The 16,069-nt window shown below is 32.1% G+C and overlaps 1 non-coding gene across 1 annotated transcript; it reads right to left on the reverse strand.

Annotated features, from left to right (window-relative positions):
* Nucleotides 1–2,672: 2,672 nt before the first annotated feature.
* Trnas-aga (transfer RNA serine (anticodon AGA)) lies at nt 2,673–2,754 on the reverse strand. The gene has a single exon. It is a non-coding gene; the product is annotated as a tRNA-Ser (tRNA).
* Between the last annotated feature and the right edge of the window lie 13,315 nt (nt 2,755–16,069).

The following is a 16,069-nucleotide window of genomic DNA, read 5'->3' on the forward strand; positions in this document are numbered from 1 at the left end:
ATAACAAGAAACTTCCTGATTACCCAACTTGCATTAGATTAAGATAACGAGTACCAAATGAAAACTGCCAACAAACGAGGAAGTTTAAACTGTTGCATCTAATTTAAATATAGACATTTTGCATTTTGATTTGTATGTTATTTTGTACGAAAGCGCAATGTGGTCAGGTTATATCCCTATGCAATCTCAATGAGACAGGCGTGAAATGTATATGAAAATGAAATACATATTTACCAAAAAGACCGTATATAATATAAATCTCAATATAATGTGATAATAAAACGTTCTTTAGATTTCACCATAGATAACAAGTACTGGTTCTAGTCCCAGGAAACGGACTCGTTTGAAATAAGCCCAAGGCATTCTATGCAACTGAGCTGAAATAAAACATGTTTAAACTAAACGAGTGTTTATTAATAGAAAACAAACGTGTTAACAATGTTGGAGTGCTTCCGTAAGGAACACAGTGTGCTTAGAACTAATAAAAGTCGCGAAAAGAACATTAATAGAACTCCCCCCCCCCCCGACAGATATTTAAATGAATATTTGAATTGCATGATTGAGATTCCATATGATTTGATTGTGTGGAGACTAATCACCATATAAACACAGTACTCCATGTCTAACTGTTTGTACCCACACACTTTTGGTCAAAGTATGAGGATTTTCATAAGTTCAATGTTTTTCATTAACATTGTACTTCTAACCGTCAAAAGTTCGAGATGTTTCTTTGAGGGCTTACTAATAAGAATCTTAAGTAATCGAATTTTGAAATAAATCATTTATTCAACAATTTACAAACAAACATTATCATGATATGTAAAGTGTATGTTTATAAAAGAAAATGTCACTCTCGTTATTATTACATGTCTTGTCTTAATAGGTTTTTACTAATGTTCCTAATCGTATTTTATCATTGTGTATTTTCTATTGGATCCCGAAAGTAGTCAAAGCAAAAGCAGGATATCTCAAAACATCATATCGGTGAATATTATATTCTTTTAACTGGAAACAAGACCATAACTTGTAACAGTACAATGAAAAAACAACTACTTACATGTATTTTTTTATTTAAATACAATTTAAAGACTGTTTTCTTCAAAATGTTTTGATTTATGTTTTAGATAAATATTGCAGTTCCTCGTGTGTTCATTTAATACTGATGAAAATTAAATTTCGATACTGTAAACATTTCATTGCAGTCTCTGCTGGCAAACGTAATTGTACGCTCTTATGATTTACATTAATATGCAATATGCACATCGCAAGAAATCATATAATATATTAAACATGATACTATATTTCTATAACATGGCTTTATTTTAAACGCCATAGTAGGAATTCACGCATTTTCCCGTATAAAGTGATGCGTGCGTTTTATAAAGATACCAATTTTGATTGATGGACTTTGAATAACGAAAATATATTGTTCTACGCGTATACTGAAATGTATTTCTATTTCATATCAATGTATCGTGTTATTTTACTTATTTTAAGCAATAATTGAGTGATGTTCTAAACGTGTATGATTTAACCAGATCAAGTATCTATTTTTCGTTTTTATAATTTAAACATATTATAATAAAACGATTAAACCCACCGTGACAAACTCATATATTTCCAGTTGTGAATGTACTGAGCTTGTATCCAATTGTTTATCGTTCAATGACTGTTCATAAACCTCTTAAATTTAACATTCGAATAATTTCCTTATTATTAACGAAAATGCAGTCACACATGAAGGTACATAGTTGGGTTTGACATTTTGTTAAATGAGCCTTGGTCTATTGATCTTGTTATTAATATATATATGAATATATATATCTGTGTGTGTATGTGTTTATGCGTGCGTTTATGGATCCCCTTATGAAAATGGCTGCCTGTAATGATGTGTGTCAATAAAAACGGAGGCATACCAGCAATAATATTAATAGTGAATAAAGAACAGTTTACTGGATTGTATCAGAACGATTTCGCGTAATTAATGTAGCGAACCTGGGCACCTATCCAAATTTAATCTAATGTATTATTTTCTAAATCAGCATCATTTCACTGAACTACATGCACATTTTGAGGTAGGCTTTCCATACTTTAAAAAAAATACTGATTGTTTCTAAACCACCCCACGCTCGGCTTTTGTCCAGTTTATTTGCACCCCTGGAGTATATGAAAGTTCCATAGTTCATCCAGATTTCCTAATATGGGCATGCAGTTCGTGTGTACAGATGCAGTAAAGGTGTTTAAAGTTTAATCAAGATGAAATTAGTATTTTTTTTACAGACATTTATTTTTATAACTTGTTATCTATGGAAGAGCGCCATTAAATGTAAGTGGTTTCAGCCAAGTAGAAATTGGGTTGGTTAAAAACAAAGTGTCATACAATTCAAAATGGTATCATTTAAGTAATATTTTGAACTTAGTTTTCATAAATACACTATAGACAGCAAAAACACCAATAAATAAATAAAAATGCAACATGCATGATTCGTATTTTCAGCAGTAAATCTCCCAATTAAGCCATGACGTTGTTTTTATTTTAAATATTGAAGAATGTGCATAAAATGGCAACATTTTTAACAATTTACATAGCTTATATCTTTAATAATAAGGTTATATGCTATATTAAATCAAATTACGTTAAAAAAGAAATAAAACGCGTCACAAAAAGTATGCGCTGTCGGCAAGTTTCGAACCTGCGCGGGAAGATCCCAACAGATTTCTAGCCTATCGCCTTAACCACTCGGCCACGACAACTTCTCATTAGTATCTGCTTAAATTAGATATCCATAAGTAAATAGGTAAAAGTGCTCTTCAAACTTAACAGAAATCGCGGGAAATCATTACAGATGCGTTACCTTAAAGTAACGTTATTGCTTGACTATTATTGAAATTATTGAAATGTCTTTCGTGTGCAATTTTAAACAAAAAAGTTAACTATTTAAGTAAAAGCAGGTTTTGTTACAAGTGATCATTGTATGAAATAGTGATTTTACTCTCCCAAGTTTGGAAATTGTAATTAGTTTTTATAGTTCGTCTGGTCCTGATTTTGTGATTTGTTAAGGAATTGAAGCAAATCTGCTTGTTAGTATATTACGTCATTTAGGTTATATATATATATGTCTCATGATATATTCTTAAATAGTTTTACTTATGCAATGTAACATATTTCATATACATAAAATGTACAAAGTTTGTAGTGCCTAATTTCTGCCACATCTCTTGCTTGGTTTCGCGACTAAAGGTCTTGATAAATCGTGCCTCCGTGCAAAACATGAATCGTTCTTGTGCGAGGCTCAGGCACCCTGTATGACGACCTTTAGTACAACAGTTTTTATCAATACTTGAGTTGTATTATATTTATCTAATAATACATTTATTTGTGTTATTGTCAATACAAAATATAGCATTTCAATAGTTAATATTAGGATAATATCTTTCTGCGATTTAAGTTTTAAATATGAAGTATCACAAAATTAAGTGTCTCGTTTATTAGACTAAGTCTTCATGATCTTTATAATTTCAGATAGACAATCGTCAACATCATAATAAAATACTTAAAAGACACTAAATTGATACATGTATTCGGCGCAATTAGCCTTTGAAAATGGTTTAAACTCGAAATATATTACTAAATTTGATTCATGTTTTCATTGTTTGTTTTGTATGTGTGCAGTGTGGATACAGTAGAACATATCCCCGTACACATGTTCAAAGTTTTTATATTTAAGTCTGTAAGCAGTTAAGCTATTTTTATATGTAAATGAAACTTATTTACGTGTATAATCTTTCTTAAAACCTAGTTTGCTTAAAAAAAATTGTACGGACATTCTTACATTTATATGTGAGGTTCGGCTAGCCCCTACACCGGTTTAAACTCTAGCTATTTACTGATCATTTTAAGGGGTTGATCCCAGTTTAAATCAATTTATATTTAAAGTGTGTGCTATGTTATAAAATAATTGGATACGTACAATAATTTATTTTTTGATAGAGCTCTGGAATGTTATTGATTGCTAGATTTTATAATTGTTAAATAGTAAAAACTGGTCATAGTGTAACTTGTGTGTTTTGTGCATCTTACCCATTGTAAAGTATCATATTTTATAATGTATCATTCATGACTGGATATCGCGTAAAATGTCATTGTTCACGTAACTGACTGCGTCTGAAGGCCTTTTTGTCATGAATTATTCATAATTACAAACATTATGAAGGCTGAAATGACCAAAACATCGTTGCAGTTACAGATCAAATTTATCATTTCTATTTTAATTTCGACTTATTTATCGTAACCTATGGTTGTTATTCCGCCTAAGAAATTTGTATTGATGAAGTTAGTGTCAATGATATCCGAGTACCTTTTGTAAAAAGGGATAGGAATTCATCTTTGTTACATGCAAGAGAAAGATCATTTACATGGTTAATCAAAGCGCTGAAGGCACTGAATTTGTACGCTATTGCATAATCTTAGACGCGACACAGTTTTCAAAATTATGTTACAGCTTTTTGTATCGCACGTTTGAAATGAACAAAACCCATTCAAATTTATAAAGAGTGTGTCTTAAAGCTCGGATCGAATTGTGGGTGCACTGTTTATCCTAATAGTTATGTTATAGAGATAACTTAGACAAAATAACAACAATATGTCTCTTTTTCTTTCGCAATAGGTTCCTGCAATGGCAACCATCTTTAGAATGTTGGTTTCCTTGCTAGATAATAACTAGCCTAGAATCATGTACATGTTGTGTTATGTGTAACTAATATTTTAATTATTTTTCTTTAAATTATTGAGCAACAATTTTGCCGACATGACAAATTACATTACGTAGAAAGATGAGACCCCTCTGTTCGTTACTTATGACGTTATTTTGGTCCGTTATGACTTTTTAAGAAAAAACCTATAAAGTCATGGATAACGACATTTTGTTTCATTGCTGAACACTTTTTCTCACGCAAAGCCTCGCATAATCCCAACTGGATCGATTCCCCAATGCATCCGTATCAGCGCAACTCTTATCAATAACTGCATACTTACTTCTTTTCTCGTCGCTGTTCAATGCCAGATTATCCCGTACATTCCAGTTCAAATAGTAAACTCAAGAATTTCATAAACATAAACATTCGCCTTTTTTCTTAAGTAGCAAATTAATTTTTGGCATATGTGACAATTAAAAGATGTGATGAAATAATGTCCAATCGAGACGGGGTTTTCCAACAAAACACACGTATGTCGTCTGACTTGCTGTTCAATAAATACACCAACACATTTCACGTGACGTTGAACACGTCTTCATAGTTTTCGCGCGCTATTTACTGAGACAAGGAAACCGCAAAAATACACGAAGCACTGTTTATTTGAAGCTACAATTTGTTTATGTGGCGTTGACAATAAAATTCAGAAGCGTGTTTCGGATTACAAATTTATTTATGCCAATTTGAGAATTCGACAAAACAATTTAGTGGTATGTAATGAATTCAAGTTATTAAAATTATTTACGTCAAATATATGATTTAACTGTATTTTGCATGTAACGCGCAATTTCCACGAGAAGAGCAAATGTTGAATAAATTTCTTGCTCAGAAAAATTCCAGTGGTCAGGGCGGGATTCGAACCAGGGTCCTCTCGTTTACTAAGCCAACGATCTACCATTACACCACTGTTCCGACTCATTTGTCGCCTGCATAATTTAACGGCAGGTAATGCAGGCCTACGAGTGATGTCGCTCATGCAAAGCGTGCACTCTCATTGGCCAATATCGATTGTATACAACGACGCTCCGCCCAGCGTAGCTAAGCTCATACTGACTTGCAAAACTCGCTACATTATTTGTAGGCTATCGCGTACAAATAAAAATTAAACATAGATTTTAAAAAGGAATAAAATACTCAAACGACAACAATTGAAAATTCCTATACTTAAATTTACTTCGATTTTTTTAGAAACGTGGAAAATATCCATATGGAAAGACCCTCGATACTGTTTAAAAACTTACGGTAAGAACTATATGTATGTTTGTTTTAAATTGTTTACAATTGTATCAATAATATTATTACTTAACAATTTTTGAATATTAAAAAGACGATAGGAAGAAATGCTACTGTAAGATGGAATGACACCATATTTAAGTCAAACGTAATATTACTGTCGTACACTTTTTAGTTTTTGGACAACATGATTATAATGTAAACAAATAACAATAAAAAATGAAAAAGGAAGTGATACAAATGTGTTTGGATAAAAAAAACGTTGTTGACAAAATCGTATGAACAGATAATAATTACACACATGAAGGTACATAGTTGAGGTTGACATTTTGTTAAATGAGCCTTGGTCTATTGATCTTGTTATCAATATATATATATGATTATATATATCTGTGTGTGTATGTGTTTATGCGTGCGTTTATGGATCCCCTTATGACAATGGCTGCCTGTAATGATGTATGTCAATAAAAACGGAAGCATACCAGTAATAATATTAATAGTGAATAAAGAACAGTTTTCTTAATTGTATCATAACGATTTCGCGTAATTAAGGCAGCACACCTGTAATGGCCTTTCCAAATATATTCTAATGTATTATTTTCTTTATCAGCATCATTTCACTGAACTACATGAAAATGTGCAGATAGGCTTTCCATGCTTTAAAAAAAAAATATGCTGATTTTTTGAAAACCACCCACGCTCGGCTTTTGTCCAGTTTTTGCACCTCTGGGGTATATGAAAGTTCCATTATTCATCCAGATTTCCAAATATGGGCATAGAGTTGGCGTGTTCGGATGCAGTAAATGTGTTTAACGTTTAAACAAGATAAAATAAGTATTCTTTTACATACATTTATTTTTTATAACTTGTTATCTATGGAAGAGCGCCATGAAATGTAAATGGTTTTAGCCAAGAAGAAATTGGGTTGTTTAAAAACAAAGTGTCATAAAATTCAAAATAGTATCATTTAAATTATATTTTGAACTTAGTTTTTATAGATACACTATATACAGCAAAGAACGCGCGTATTGATATTTCAAATATGTACGGTTGATTCGTGCGTGGCTGTTGACTCGTATATTTTCATTTAATTTCCATTCTTCTTTTATATTTCGGTTCTATGTACGGCTGATTCGTGTGTGGCCATAGACTCGTATATAATCATTTAATTTCCATTTTTCTTGCGTATTTCTGTTCTATATTTATAGATATATGGTTAATAATATCTATTAATGCGAAATAAGCCATAAAATCTGGCGCAACGTAATTAATATGCATGTGAAGCTTCTAAGAACTGCGCAGAAAAGGGCATTAGCTGTCTCATTGATATAACTCTTTATCTCTCATCAACCACAACCACTATCAACGCCGTATATCTTTTTAAAAGATATTTCTTGTTTATTAGTGTTGATAGATAAAAGTCAATGTCGGATTCGGAGAGTTCTCTTAAGCTATATTAAGTAGGTGCCTGTACTTTAATTTCGTCGATCAGATAGTATTTGCTAAGCGCTTGAACATTCATCGCGTACAGAAGTCTCTATTCTTTTAAGGTAGGCCGGGTCTAAGATGACGCTTAAATTGATTGGAAGTTTATTTTCCATAGATATCGTGCGCGCGCAGTATTATAGTTGATTAATTTGCTTTTGTTGGCCCAGTTCAACCATTGCACAGTGACACTTGATGTGTAGTAGCATGGTGCATGCAGTTTTACGCGTTCCCGTGATAATTTTAAGTGCCGTAGTTTGAATAACTTGTAGCGAGTAATTTATCGCAGGATAAGTTATACGCAATGCTTCCGTAATTTATCTTTGCCCAGATAGCGGCTTTATAAATACGCATAAGGGCTTTTTTTATCCGTACCCCATCATGTTAGATATACATCAAATGTCATCACATGGAAAGTAATTTTGTCAAGGTATGGAAGAGGAGTACCGCATAACGTTAATTGTGGGAGGTCTGCAATTTTCTTACATAGGGTTGCTGTACGTGCTCTGTTCGAAAATACGATTGTTTGTGTTTTTGTAGGATTAATTTGGAAACCGTACGATATACTCCCTTTCCTTATGGCAGTTAGGGCTTTTTGAATTTTATTTATTGCTTATTTAGGTGATTTTGAAGTGGTCCATACAGCACTGTCATCTACAAAAAGAGATATGTTAATTTGATCATTGTCATTTTGACAATTATGGGCGTTAATCGTTCAATCTAGGGTGTTCATTGTACCGGAAAATAATAGTTACGAGTACACTGCCTTGAGGGCAGCCGTTTATAGTATCGACAGTGTATGAGGTCGTGTCATGAAGTCTCACTTGTATGTATTAGATTTTGCAATAATCTGTGTTTGAAAATGCGATCAGATGTAATTTTAAACCAAGAAATAAGTTTATTACACTTTCGGGCGTTATAACAATTCAGGTTGTCAAGCTATTGTAATAATGTAATAACTTAATTACAATTGAGGTTGCATGAGAACAACTGTTTTATCATTCATAGGTCGTATTGCCCTATTAAGATACATGTATGCATTCTATTTTGCAATAATCTGTGTTTGAAAATGCGATCAGATGCAATTTTAAACCAAGAAATGAGTTTATTACACTTTCGGGTGTTATCAAAATTCAGGGCGACAAGCATTTGTAATCATATAATAACTTTATTACAATTGAATTTGCATGAAAACACATTTTTTGTCATTCATAGGTCGTATTGCCATCTTAATATAAATTGTATATACATGTATGCATTATATTTCGCAATAATCTGTGTTTGAAAATGCGATCAGATGCAATTTTAAACCAAGAAAAACGTTTATTTCACTTTCGGGCGTTATTACAATTCAGGTTGTCAAGCAATTGTAATAATGTAATTACTTTATTACAATTGAGGTTGTATGAGAACAACTTCATGCCATTCAAAGGTCGTATTGCCCTATACATATACATTTTATATACATGTATGCATTATAATTTGCAATAATCTGTGTTTGAACATGCGATCAGATGCAATTTCAAACCAAGAAATAAGTTTATTACACTTTCGGGCGTTATTACAATTCAGGTTACAATTCAGGTTGTCAAGCAATTGTAACAATGTTATAACTTGATTACAATTGAGGTTGTATGAAACCAACTTTTTTGTCATTCATAGGTCGTATTGCCCTATTAAGATACAGTTTATATACATGTATGCATTATATTTTGCAATAATCTGTGTTTGAAAATGCGATCAGATGAAATTTTAAACCTAGAAAAAAGTTTATTACACTTTCGGGCGTTATTACAATTCAGGTTGTCACGCAATTGAAATAATGTAATAAAGTTTATTACAATTCAGGTCGTTATTACAATTCAGGTTGTAACAGGCCTCATCCAATATCATGAAATATAAATTATATCTGGAGTAAAGTTTGGCTTATAATTCCTTCATGTTTGATGCGAAAATAAACAGACATTGATCAGCGACGGTTAAAATCTTTTTGCCCAATATTTAAAAAAATATGTCGTACAAATTAAATTCATGAATATAAAATTGAAAAAAAAAACAACAGTTAAATCTTTCAATGAAGATGAATACTTTCAAACCAATATCGAACCCATTTCAAGAATACAAGAATTATTGTCGACCGAATGATCTAGTACATTTGTCAACATGATTTGTCGATTTTGCAATATGATGAAATGAATTTTGTACATTTTGTTCAAATGAATTGAGTTATGACCCGTATAAGTTCAGTACCGGCATTTATCAATTTTGCAATTTAGAAAAGAACAATATTTCATCCTTTCTTATTTTGCCTCCTTGTCATTTAAATATCGACATTTATCAATTTCGAAGTGTTTAACAAATATTTTTCTGTTGCTTTATAGTTTGTTATGTGACGTACCATAAGGATCTAAAGTAATGAATTCTCCCTTAATTTAAAATTTTCCTTAGGAAAATTTATATCTTCATTAGGAACAATTAAATCTTCCTAAGGAAGATATCAATCGTCCTAAAGAAGATATAAATCTTCGATAGGGAGATTTAAATCTTCCTAAGGAAGAATTCGTGAGTTATGACCCGTATAAGTTCAGTACCGACATTTATCAATTTCGCAATTTAGAAAAGAACAAAACTTCATCCTTTCTTTTTTTGCCGCCTCGTCATTTAAATATCGACATTTATCAATTTCGAAGTGTTTAAAAAAGATTTTTCTGTTGCTTTCTAGTTTTTATGTGACGTACCATGAGGATCTAAAGTCATGAATTCTCCCTTAATTTTAAATCTTCCTTAGGAAGATTTATATCTTCCTTAGGAACAATTAAATCTTCCTAAGGAAAATATAAATCATCCTAAAGAAGATATAAAATCTTCTTAAGGAAGAGTTCGCGACTTATGACCCTTTTAGCCGCATCATCTTAATTCTTCCTGTGAATTTCAAATTCTTCTTTAGGAAGATTTCAATGTTATAACCAATCAGGGCTCTGCTAAAAATAACAACCAATCAAAATACGTGTTACATTGCACGCGCGCTATTATATCTTCATATTATTGTTGAATTCTGCCTCAGGAAGATTTAATTGTTTATGCAGGGCTCTTCCAGAAATTACTGTCAATCAAAATATTCTGATTCCACGCGCGTTATTTAATCTTCAATATTTGCAATATTAAAGATAGCAACTTGATATATTTATAAATTTATAAATGTTGACATTAATTAATTAATTTACATTTTGTCGTCATTCTCGTCTATTGTTATCAGGGCCGAACACATCACATCAAAGGAATTTTGAAAGGAGTCCTTTCCAAACTCCTGGTCAAGGAAAATTTTAAGTACAGTTATGAGTAACTCATTCGATCCAAATTATTATACAGACATAACATTAGTGCGATGATTCGCTGAACTGTTTATATTCGTTGTATTTGTTTTATATTCTTAACGGACTTTCAATTGGGCTGGAAAATTATACGACGGTTAATACGATATTTGCGACTAAAATATTAAAAGTAAGCAACGTAGTAGAGAAAAACTTAATTATTGTTATTTTGACGTGTGATATTTAAATACATCAAAATTACAACAATACATCAAAATGACAACGTTTTTATTTAAAGATATGCGTGTTTCCATTGCGTGCATTAACAAAAGGTCATAAATACCAGCAATTTAACATATCATTGTACTTACATAGTACGATGGGCAGGATATATAATTAAATTCGCTCGAATTTATATAACAACTCTTAAACAACCTTAACACTCCTCGGTTACAAACTAAATGCGCAGTATGCACCAAAGCGTGACAGTACCACGTGTATCTCATGGTACAAACGTAATGGGCTACTGCTTCAATGGATTGACATTGTACTGAAGCTTCAGTAAGAAACTGAATAATCGTCTCCCTATCGGTAAATATGATTGGTCTCATTGCAATCTTCAAAATATATGCTTTAGAAAGAAATCGTTAAGCTTTTTAAAACATACTATACATACATTCTCGAAATCGAATATAATTATTAGATAATATGTATCATCCATTTTTATTAAAGTTAGTCTTCATTTAAAGGGATCTTTTCACGTTTTAGTAAATTGACAAAATTGAAAAACGTTGTTTCACATTCGAAAATTTTCGTTTTCGTTATGATATCTGTGAGGAAACAGTATTACTGAACATTTACAAGTGTCTAATATAGCCATTATATGCATCTTTTGACGATTTAAAACCTAACAATTATAAAGCGTTGCAACGCGAAACGATTGAATAATTTGGAGAGTTATGTTGTCGTCGTTTAACTTTGTGAAACTAAGAAGATCGATTAAATGAGGTATAAAATACTGCGTATGCTTGGCAGGATGACCGAGCGGGCTAAAGCGTTTTTACTTCAAGATTCCAGGGGTCACTGGTTCGAGCCCTGCTGCGGGCAACTTTTTTTTCCTTTTTTAAATTTTATTCTTGATTTTTTACTGGAGCTTTTAAGATCCAATGTTTACATTTATCAATATAAAGCCTTTTATGACACACTTCAAAATATGCCAAAATCTGTGAAAAGGCCCCTTTAAAGTTTAATCCATTCAGTACTATACACAAATAATTATTTAGATAGTGTTTTTAACACTCACTGATAGTTAGTAACTGCACAACTGTTTGTATACATAAACGTGATTAATTTAACACAAATCTAAAATGTGTTATACAAGATGATTTTGCTTGCAAATTTTTAACGTAAGTAAATACCTATCCGTCTAGTGTATTTGCTTTAATCATATGCCAAAGTGTAATCGTGCCATGTGTTCAGACAAAACAGATCTAGTAGGGGTCAACAGAAAATACCAAACTATGCTATGTTGTTAAAGTTAACTTCATTACAGAACATAGGTTTGATACTTGATGAAGCAGTTCATTGCAATATCATTATACATACCTATATGACATTGATTTCTTTTAAGTCAGTTGCGATGCTCGCACCGTAACTTGTATCATTAAAAAATATAAACGAAATACGCTTTTTAATACTGATTTGTTGCACTACATATATAATGTATTTTTTTTGGCAGCATACTGCGAATAAAACATGAACACTTTCATATAAATGAGATATATTCATTGGCTTAAAGTAACTTTAAATTCAAATTTGTCTTATACATTATAATAACCGTGGTTGTAAATACGTTGAGTCATATCTTGAAAAGTATTCACCGCTTTACCGAAACGGTTTTAAATATCCCATACTTAGAAGCGATAAATTGTTTTCTGTGTTTCTTAAAAAGGAAGAAGGAACATACCTTGTATTACATTTCATAAACTTCATACCTGGCTGAATGTGTTTAAATGGATCTTTTCACGTCTTTGGTAAATTGACAAAATTGAAAAAAGTTGTTTCAGATTCGCAAATGTTCGTTTTAGTTATGATACTTGTGAGGAAACAGTAATACTGAACATTTACCATGGTCCAATAATAGCAATTATATGCATCTTTTGACGATTTAAAAACCTGAAAATTAAAGCGTTGCAACGCGAAACGATTGAATTATTTGGAAAGTTCTGTTGTTGTTGTTTAATTTTGTGAAACTACGAAGACTGCTTATATAAAGTATAAAATAAGACTACCATACTTATTTGGCAGGATGGCCGAACGGTCTAATTGGTTTTTACTCCAGGACTCCGGGGGTCACTAGTTCGAGCCCTGCTGCGGTCTACTTGTTTTTTCCTTTTTTAATTTTATTCTTTTTATTGGAGCTTATTAGATCCAGTGTTTCGATTTATCAATATAAAACATTTAATGATAAACTTCAAAACATGTTTAAATCTGTGAATAAGCCCCTTTAACGTTTGCAAATAATTAAGCATGTAGCTGAATTTGAATTGAGAATTGGTTTATGTAGCTGCCTAAAAGCATAGTACAAACAATAATAGACGAAATGTTAAACATTGACTAATGTATTGTATACTCGTGTTGTTATGCTGCCCGAAAATTTTTGTTGGAGCATTTAGTTGCCAGTTTGTCCTTCCTTACTTCCTTCCTTCCGTTACAGTTACGGTTTCTCATATCGCCTTCAATATTTTTACCGATCTCTTACATATTTGGCATGTAGGTACCTTGCATGGACCTCTTCCTTTTGATTAGTTTTGAGGTCACTGGGATCAAGGTCAAAGTCACCGAGGCTATTGTCCTCCCTTTCTTCAGTCACACTTTTGTTACAGTTTCTCATAGCGCCTTCAATATTTTACCGATCTCTTATATATTTTGCATGTAGGTACCAAGCGTTGACTTCTACCGTTTGATCAGGTTTGAGGTCACTGGGGTCAAGATCAAGGTCACCGAGGCAAATAGATTTCCTCAAGGTCAAACTTTGGTTACAGTTTTTCATAGCGCCTTCAAAAGTTGACCTATCTTTTATATATTTGACATATAGGTACCTTGCATGGTCCTCTACCTTTTGATGAGGTTTGATGTACCTGGGATCATGCCGGACCTGATATTTATTCTGAGGGACTTCAACAAGGTAGTCCTAAATGGTCAAAATTTTCTACATTTCGAAACCTGATTCCAAGTCCAACGTGTAAGACATGCAGAGTTTTAGACATGGTAATTTACAACAGACAGGATCAAGTCATGACTCATATTCAGTCATTGTACTTTAGTGACCATAGTGCTATTTGAGTTAGAGTTCCATTTTAAAGAAAGAGCGAGCGCATACTATGATTGTCATTGCTTATTATTAATACCTGTTTACTTAATTATGAACATAAAGGGAGCATACATCGTTTTCAACGATACTTATTGTTTATATAAATTGATATTTCAAATGTGGATGCATTTTATTAAATATAACTTAAAATCGCGATTTCTATACACTTCTGCAGTAAATAACACTTAAATAGGACTTTTTAATGGTTTAATTCAATTTTCGAAAACATTATTCTTAGATTAGAAAAAGAATGTAAACCTTACAGTCTAATAAAGCGAAGTAACGCTCCTTAAGAGAATAGTTACAACAATTGTTTCGCTTCTTTAAAATCAGCAATACATCCCATTATCAGCGTGTGTTACAGTTGTCCTCAACACTTAATTTAATATAAAATATATATAATATATATAATAATTTAAAATACACTGTTGACTTTAAAAACGTAAATGGTTCACTCTTAATAACAATTGTTTATAAAAACAATGCCAAGATAACTATTGATTTCCAAACTTGAAAGTAAGATGTGGGCATGAAGGTAAAGACAGTAGGTGAGTATCGTCGACCATATTTTTGTTCACTTAAACAGACCAAACAATATGATCTTTAAGCTTCGAATCGTCTTCCGGAAAATGTTATGACAATGTCTCTTGAGGTTTCCACTTTTATGGTACTGCCTTGTAATTATGTATTTGAACTGAAACTTTATCTAAAGGATGTTACTACATAAGTTCTGACATATTCTCTTAAGCATGTTACTACATTTGTTTTGTAATGCCAATTTATCTTAAGATGTTCCTGACAATATCTCCTGGGTATGTAATTACATTGGTAATATCTCTTGAGTATGTTACTTAATAGGTTCTGACGCTGCCATTCGCGGATGTCACTGTATAGGTACTGTCACTGCCTCTGCATGATGTCACTTCATAGGTTCTGACATTGCGGCTTGAGGATGCCATTGAATAGGTGCTGACAATGTCTCTGTATGATTGATAGATACATAGATTTTATTTCGGTATCATGGTGCAAACACAATTAACAAACATGTTGTATATATAAAATAATACATAAAAAACAAACATGATAATTAACCATGCAACACAGTACCAAGGATAGCACAAAAAGAGAGTGATCTCTTATTTCCATTGTGGTCCTTGTTACTGGTGGCATAACATACAGAGACATGAATTGTTGCTTAATATTATTATAGATTTAAACTGAGCATTAATAATACTCGAATTGGTGAACATTATTGTAGGAATATCACAGTTAAAAATTAGCACATACAACATGAAGTTAATAAATAACTTTAGTTATTAAAATAGTTTTAGCATATAAAAAATTATAACAGATAAAAATGACATTAACATCACAGACTGACTAGTGAAATGTAATTAAGAAGCGGAATGCATTTAAAAAAATACACATTATACGTATTACTTAGTATAAAAATATTATAAAACCTGACTTAAAAAGTGGTTTTTGACGGCAACCTTAAACCTATGGGACTCATATGTACTACTAATAGAACGAGGTTACACATTCCATTGTTTAAACCCACAAACGCAAAGGATCATATCACTGTATGGGTACTGACACTGTCTCTTGTTGCTGCCACTGTACAAGTACTGAAACAGCCACTTGTGTAATTCACTTTATCCTTTGACATAGTTACTTTATAATGTAACTGTATAGGTACTGGCACTGCCTCTGTCGGATGTACGTCATATGTTCTGCCATTGCGGCTTGAGGATGCCATTGAATAGGTACTGTCAATGTCTCTAAATGATGTCACTGTATAGGTAATGACACCGTCCCTTGTGGATTAAACTGTATCGGTACTTGACCAGACTCTTGTGGAGTTCACTTTATAACTTAGGACACTGTTACATTATGATTTCACGGTATAGGTACT

Source organism: Dreissena polymorpha, chromosome 6, assembly GCF_020536995.1.
Source record: "Dreissena polymorpha isolate Duluth1 chromosome 6, UMN_Dpol_1.0, whole genome shotgun sequence".
NCBI lineage: Eukaryota > Metazoa > Mollusca > Bivalvia > Myida > Dreissenidae > Dreissena > Dreissena polymorpha.